The 8,373-nt window shown below is 37.0% G+C and overlaps 1 pseudogene; it reads right to left on the bottom strand.

Annotated features, from left to right (window-relative positions):
* Positions 1–5,609: 5,609 nt before the first annotated feature.
* Positions 5,610–6,118, bottom strand: LOC145539583 (NADH-ubiquinone oxidoreductase chain 5 pseudogene; annotated as a pseudogene).
* Positions 6,119–8,373: the final 2,255 nt, after the last annotated feature.

The following is an 8,373-nucleotide window of genomic DNA, read 5'->3' as shown; positions in this document are numbered from 1 at the left end:
CCTAGGGTAACTTGTTCTGTTGATTAATTTCTTGGATCAATAAGTGACAATGTGATTTGATTGGTAGCTATAGGCTTTAACAGTCACTCAGAGGATTTTTTTTTCTCCGAGGTCACCCCAACCAAAATTATTAACCCAGTAAAAGTTTTGTTATTCCTTGGTGGCTTAATTTTGGGTTTTTTGGGGGAGAGGGAGGGTTAATTAATTAAAGCTCCATAGGGTCTTTTCGTCTTATTAATTTATTCCCACCTCTTCATGGGAAGGTCAGTTTCACTGACTGAAAGTAAGAGACAGTAAAATTCTTGTGTGGCCATTCATACAAGTCTTTATTTAGACAACAAATGGTTATGTTACCTTTGCATGGTCAGGATATCACGGCCATTTAATGATTGTCACTGAGTAGGCAATGTCTCTAGTACTAGTGATGCTAGAGGTGATGTTTTTGGTAAACAGGCTGGGTTTGTGTTTGTCAAGTTCCTTTTACTTCATTTAATCTTTCCCTGAGGGCATGCCTGTGTTGGGTTAACAATACAATTAATAAATGTTTTAATGGTAGGTTATTTTTATTTACTGTTAACTGTCAGAATAGTATTAGTTGCTGACGTAAACTTATACAAGGAGAAATGTTTCTTGTTACTCATATTAACATCATTGTTTCTATTATTTAATAGATGAGTCCAGTAGTGAGTCTAGGAGTTGATTACTTGTTATTGGAATTAAGGTATTTTTGTTATTGAACCTTAATGCTTTCTTAATTGATGGCTGTTTTTAGGCCAACTAGGTATTGCTTGTTTTTACTCTCTAGTAAAGGTTGTACCCATTTCTAAAAGGCTGTACCTTTTTAGACTAATTTTTAAAATACAGTGTGATTTATGGAAATTTTTGCATTTTTTAAAGTTGAACTAAAATTCATTATCTGGACAACCAGCTATCACCAGACTCGTTAGGCTTATCACCTCTACTTACAAATCTTCTATTTTGCCACATAGGTGAGTTAGTTCCAAATAAATGTTTTTAAGTGTCTTGTCTGGTTTCAGGTTATTTAAGTTCTCTTTGTTAAATTTTTGCTAGTTAACTCATAATGCAAAAGGTACAAAGGGTAATCTTTGCTTTTTAGTACTTTTAATTTTTTCTTTCATTGTTTCCTTGTGGTACTTTCTGTATAGCACCATGGATTCTTTAAATTTCTATCTCCTATACTTTAAATAGTTTAGTAAATGCTTTACTTGATTCGACTGTGTTAGTATAGCAGGGAAGATAGTGGGCTAGTTTTGGTTCAAGGCATTCACAAATTATGAAATCTTCTAGGTGTAAACTAGATGTTTTATTTAAGCTATGCTTTGATTTGTCCAAGCACACTTTCCAGTATGCTTACCTTGTTCTGACTTGTCTCCTCTCACATAGTTAATATTTGTAAATAATTTTAAGCACTTTATTTATTTGACGAGGGTGATGGGTGGTATGTGCATACTTCATTAAATCCTCCTTTAGCTCTTAATGTTCATAACAATTTTTGTATGAAGTTTTCTTAAAATAGAAGATGTAGCCCATTTCTTTCCATCCCATAGGTTACAACTTGACCTAATGTTCTTATGTACTATGATTATGCTTGTATTCCTTTTGAGGGTTTGCTGAAGATGGCGGTATATAGACTGAATTAGCAAGGGTAGGTGAGGTTTATAGGGGTTTACCGATTATAGAACAGGTTCCTCTAAAAGGGTGTGAAGTACTGCCAAGTCCTTTGAGTTTTAAGCTGTTGCTGTTAGTACTCTGGTGAATAATAATTTTGTGTAATTATTTGTGTTTAGGGCTGAGCATAGTGGGATATCTAATCCCAGTTTGGGTCTTAGCTGTCATGTGGCAATAATATTAAAGTTACTTTCATCATTTAGTTTTATTATAATTATGGCTTTTTGTGGCTTAAGTAAAATTTAACTTTATTTTTGTAAAATCTCTTTAACATGCTTTACTCCATGTCTCTATCAATTTGGGTTAATTGTATGACTGCAATGGCTTGCACAAAATTTACCAACCCTCTTTGGTATAACTGAGTCAAACTTTCATTCATAGGCTTAATTTTTATCACTGCTCTTTCCCATGGAAGTGTGGTTAAGCAAGGCGTTATGAGCTACTATGCTAATGGGCTTGATACCTGCTCCTTTTAATCTTAGTGATACAGAGGGCATTCTCACTGGGATGTGGATGCTTGCATATATAATTTTTATTAAAAATTAATAGAAAGGCTGGGACTAAACCTATATGTTTATGGAGTTGATATACTCATCTAGGCATTTTCAGTGCCTTGCTTTAGTATTTAAGCAACATTAGCAGGCTGTTATTGAATAGCAGTGAAAATACTTATATAAATATTTTGTGTAATTCTTCCTGTATCTAGTTTTAAGGTTTTGATAAATTGGTTTGTGGATTGAGGGGGATGCTTGTCCATGCAGGTTGTGAATATATAAGGCAGGGGGAGATAAAGGAAAATAATGGAGTATCATTTAGTATATGAAATAATATTATGTCCTGATTCCATTGACTGAAAATCACCTGCCTCTCATTATGCTGATAGTTAGTGTTCAGTTAAGTCCAGCCACAATCAATGTACCAGGTTAGGGCCTCAGATGACCATAACTGAGTCCAAGCAGTCCCCCAAATTAAAAAATACCAAATGCGGGACACCACAGTTGTGTGAACATGGGCTGATTAGTCCATCAAGAGGTCTTATTTAAAAGGAACAAGTAGGCGATCTTAGGTAAGATGGTCCTGAAGAAACAGATGTCTGATAAAGTTCTGTCAATAGAAATCCCCATAAGTTATGTGCCCAGAGTGAGAAGAGGTGTACCTGCCATGCAGGTTGGTGGTTTCACGCGGCTTGGTGACCAAGCTCATGATCTAATGGACAGGATATATGTTGACAAGGACTTATTTGATGTAATGTACTATGTATGGTCAATAATTATATGTACCATGTGATATTAATAATGTTACATACATGTTATATGAAGAAGGAACTGGCAACCCTCTCCAGTATGCTTGCCTGGAAAATCCCACGGAGAGAGGAGCCTGGCAGGGGCTACAGTCCGTATGGTCACAAAGAGTCAGACATGACTGAAGCAACTTAACACACATACACATGCTTATGTGCTTGGGGTAAATAAATTAATGTATAATTATACACATGTGGACATGCAGGTATGCACGAAGTACATAGAGGGAATTTTTAAAGAACTGAATAACTTTAATACTGACATAGTATTTGAAAGTCTTAGAAATGTATTATAATAAAAAAATTTCATGGACTAGTTTAAGTAGAATTTCAGGTTTGAGTGTTGATGGTGGGGCTTTAGCCTCTTCCTTGAGTCTTAAAGAGATTTAGTGTTCTCCTTTTCTGGTTTACAAGACTGGGGTAATGAATATACCGTGAAGACTCTTCATTTTAGGAGATTGTCTTCAATAATGCTAGTTACTGGTATTAATACTGGGATAAGGAAAAAGTATATAATAGATGCTAGTTGTCCAATAATAATAAAGGGATGCTCTACTGGTTGTCCCCCAATTCATGTGTTAGGAGGTCTGCTACCAGAATTCAGAACAGACATTAGCTGAATGGGCAGAATACCATGCTTCATTGTGTAGATGTAGGAAGCAGTGGTATTAATACCAAGATTAGGATAGAAAAGATTAGAGCTAAAACTCCGCCTAGTTTGTTAGGGATTGGTACTAGGATTGCATATGCGAATAGGAAGTATTATTCTGGCTCAATGTGGGGAGGTGTATTGAGAGGGTTTGCTGGAGAGTAGTTACCTGGATCTCCTAATAGGTCAGGTGAAAATAGGACTAGTATCATTAGGACAAGAACTAGGAACAAAGCACCTAAGAAGTTTTTAATTGTATAACATGGATGAAATGGGATCTTGTCTGTGTCAGATAAAATTCCTGTTGGGTTGTTGGATCCTGTTTTGTGGAGGAATGGACTAGAGCAAACTCTTCCATAATAATGACAGAATGAAGTGGAAGGTAAAGAACTGTGTGAGGGTTGCTTTGTCTCCTGAGAAGCCTCCTCAGATTCATTCAGCTAGGTTTGTGCTGATATATGGGATTGCTAAGAGTAAGTTTCTGTTGCCCTCCAAAATGGTGTTTGTTCCCAAGGTAATGCATAACCTATGAATGCTGTGGTTATTACTGTGAATAACATGATAACTCTGATATTTTATGTTTCTAGAAATGTGTATAATCCATAATACAGGCCACATCCTACATATATAAATAGATCAATATGGAGGTTCCATTTGCATGTGAAAAGTGAAGGTGAAGTCGCTCAGTCATGTCCGACTCTTTGTGACCCCATGAACTGTAGCCTACCAGGCTCCTCTGTCCATGGAATTTTTCAGGCAAGAGTACTGGAGTGGGTTGCCATTTCCTTCTCTGTGTTTGTATTGGATAATTCGGGCTTTCATGGTGGCTCAGACGGTAAGGAATCTGCCTGCAATGAGGGAGACCTGGATTTGATCCCTGGGGTGGGAAGATCCCCTGGAGAAGGACATGGCAACCCACTCCAGTATTCTTGCCTGGGGAATCCCCATGAACAGAGGAGCCTAGCGGTCTACAGTCCATGGGGTTGCAAAGAGTCAGACACGACTGAGCGAGTAAGCACACAGCACAGATCAGGTAATTCATACATAATTCATGTCTCAGCAAATGTGTGTGACTGATGATAAGGCTGTTATTGTGTCTGATGTGTGATGTACTGCTAAAAATAGGCCCATTAAGATTTGTAAGATTGGGAGGGAGATTCAAGAGGGAGGGCACATAGGTATACCTATGGATGATTCATCTTGATGTTTGGCAGAAACCAACACAATACCATAAAGCAACTATTCTTCAATTAAAAATACATAAATTTTAAAAAAGATTTGTAAGATTAAGTAAATGCCTAGTAAAGAGCCAAAGTTTCATCATGATGAGATGTTTGATGGGGCTGGGAGATCAATGAATGTGTGCTTAAAAATTTTTATTAATGGGTGTGATTTTCGAATGTTGGTCATTAGGGTTCTTGTAGTTGAATAACAACGATGATTTTCATATCATTAGTTATGGTTAAATTCCATGAAAGAATAATGATAACATACATTATATTTAGTTTAAGTACTATTTTTGTGACTGGTTTTGTGGGGTTTTCTTCAAAACCTTCACCTGTTTATGGAGGGCTCGGGTTAACTGTAAGTGGTGGTGTTGGTTGTGGTATTGTATTGAATTTTGGTGAGTCTTTTTTAGGATTAATGGTATTCCTGATTTATTTAGGTGGGATGTTAGTGGTATTTGGTTATACAATGACTATGGCTACTGAGCAATATCCTGAGGCTTGGGTTTCTAAGAAGACTGTCTTAGGAATATTTCTTTCTGGCTTAATTAAGGAATTTTCAGAAAATTAAAGAATTTTCTACACATTGAAGGATGAAGAAGTAGAGATTGTATTTAAAGTTAATGGTCTAGGAGACTGAGTAATTTATGATACAGGAGATTCTGTGATTTTTAGTGAGGAGTCCATGGGGATTGCAGCACTGTATAGCTATGGTACTTGATTAGTGATTGTGACTGGTTGATCATTATTGATCAGTGTTGTGGTTATTATGGAAATTGTGGAAATTAAATAAGATTATGTGATGAGCAAAGTAATAAGGAAAGAAAGAATTAATTAATTGATTGATCCTTTTTAGTCTGATACTAATGTATGTTTTTATCTGAATAAGGGAAGTGGTTTTTGGTAAATGTTCTCTAACCAGATTAAGTCTAAGAGAGAAAAAGCTGATTTTTAGCTTGTTGTTAAGTTTAAATAAGGGGCTAGGTGGTGTATAATAGTGGGAAATATCCTAGGGGGTTGGAGAACTTGAATGTTTGATGAACAGTTGAACTTCAAGTTCTGTGCCATGTTACTAATTTTGAGTGCCAGGATAAAGCTTAGTATAATTACGGCTAGGGAGGTTGGTTTGAGGTGACAGGGTATAGTTATTTGGGGGATTGTTGTTTGGGGGATATTGTTCGAGATAATAAAACCAGCAAAAATACTTCCAATTAGTAGATGTTTAATAGAATTAACTAGGAGGGCGTTGGTCTCAAAAATGATCGATGTAGAAAATCAAGGCTGTCCTTGAGGATATAAATAATATGGCTTTGAAAAAGGTGTGAGTATAGATATGGAGGAATGCTAAGTAAGGTTGGTTGATGCCAATTGTCACTATTATTAGGCCTAATTGACTGGAGGTAGAGAAAGCAATGATTTTTTTGATATCGTTTTGGGTGAGGGCACATATTGCTGTGAATAATGTAGTGATCGCTCCTAGGCACAATATAACTGAATAAATTTATTATTTTTTGTTGAAAGATAGAAGCAAATGAGTAAGATGATGCCTGCTAATACTATTGTGCTTGAGTGGAGTAGGGCAGAAATGGGTGTGGGACCTTCTATTGCTGAGGGTAGTCAGGGGTGTAGACCAAACTGGGCAAATTTTCCAGCTGTGGCTAGTGCAAGACCCAGTAGAAGTAAGTTTGAATTATCTATATGGAGTATAAAGATTTGTTGAAGTCTCAAGCATTAAAGTTGAGTAAGAAGCATGCTATTATTATAATAAAACCAATATCACCAACATGGTCATATAAGGTTGCTTATAGGGCTGCTGTGTTTGCATCTGCCTGTCCATATCCTCACCCAATAAGCTGGAAGGATATCATTCTTACTCCTTCTCAGTAGATTAATAATTGGAACAGGTTATTAGCAGTGACAAGAATTGGTATTGTGATGAGAAAAAGGAGTAACTATTTAAAGAATCAGTTAATATTGGGATCTAAGTACATATATCATACTGAGAATTCTATAATTGATCATGTGACAAGTAGCACTACTGTACAAATATCATTGAGAAACACACTATTTAGAAACTGATTGATAGTTTGAGGGTTTGAACTGTAATTCAGTGCCAGTTTGAGATAATTATTTCTTGGAATATATAAATGAATATTATTGTTCGATTAAACTGGTTTATTGACCATGCCAAAGCCTTTTACTGTGTGGATCACAACAAACTGTGGAAAATTCTGAAAGAGATGGGAATACCAGACCACCTGACCTGCCTCTTGAGAAACCTCTATGCAGGTCAGGAAGCAACAGTTAGAACTGGACATGGAACAGCAAGACTGGTTCCAAATAGGAAAAGGAGTATGTCAAGGCTGTATATTGTCACCCTGCTTATTTAACTTATATGCAGAGAACATCATGAGAAACACTGGGCTAGATGAAGCACAAGCTGGACTCAAGATTTCCGGGAGAAATATCAATAACCTCAGATATGCAGATGACACCACCCTTATGGCAGAAAGTGAAGAAGAACTAAAGAGCCTCTTGAAGTCTCAAGAGTCTAAAGAGCTTTCTTATTTCTTTCACAGATTCAGTGAAAGAGGAGAGTGAAAAAGTTGGTTTAAAGCTCAGTGTTCAGAAAACTAAGATCATGGCATCTGGTCCCATCACTTCATGGGAAATAGATGGGGAAACAATGGAAACAGTGGCTGACTTTGTTTTTCTGGGCTCCAAAATCACTGCAGATGGTGATTGCAGCAATGAAATTAAAAGATGCTTACTCCTTGGAAAGAAAGTTATGACCAATCTATCAGTATGTTAAAAATCAGAGACATTACTTTGTCAACAAAGGTCCATCTAGTCAAGGTTATGATTTTTCCAATGGTCATGTATGGATGTGAGAGTTGGACTATAAAGAAAGCTGAGCACCAAAGAATTGATGCTTTTGAACTGTGGTGTTGGAGAAGATTTGAGAGTCCCTTGGACAGCAAGGAGATCCAACCAGTCCATCCTAAAGGAGATCAGTCCTGAATATTCATTGGAAGGACTGATGCTGAAGCTGAAACTCCAATACTTGGCCACCTGATGCGAAGAAGTGACTCACTGGAAAAGACCCTGATGCTGGGAAAGATTGAAGGCGGGAGGAGAAGGGGACGACAGAGGATGAGATGGTTGGATGGCATCACCGACTCAATGGACATGAGTTCAAGTAAACTCCGGGAGTTGATGATGGACAGGGAGGCCTGGCATACTGCAGTCCATGGGGTTGCAAAGAGTTGGACATGCCTGAGTGACTGAACTGAACTGATTTAGCTATTCAGATAGCTGGGGCATTTGTTTACACAAGCTATTTGTTCTGTTTTTATTCCTGTTGTGTTTCTTCCTACTGAGCCTGATTATCTTTAACTGCAAATTGTTCACTGTACTTGAAAATTTATTTAAGGATTATTTGGAGGCTTATTATAAAGATTTATTTCTCCAGAGATGACTTGCTTTTACATCGGAACCATCACTCCTGA

Source organism: Giraffa tippelskirchi, chromosome 2, assembly GCF_054371585.1.
Source record: "Giraffa tippelskirchi isolate mGirTip1 chromosome 2, T2T-mGirTip1v1.2.pri, whole genome shotgun sequence".
Classification (NCBI taxonomy): domain Eukaryota; kingdom Metazoa; phylum Chordata; class Mammalia; order Artiodactyla; family Giraffidae; genus Giraffa; species Giraffa tippelskirchi.
This window is presented reverse-complemented; position numbering and strand designations above follow the sequence as displayed.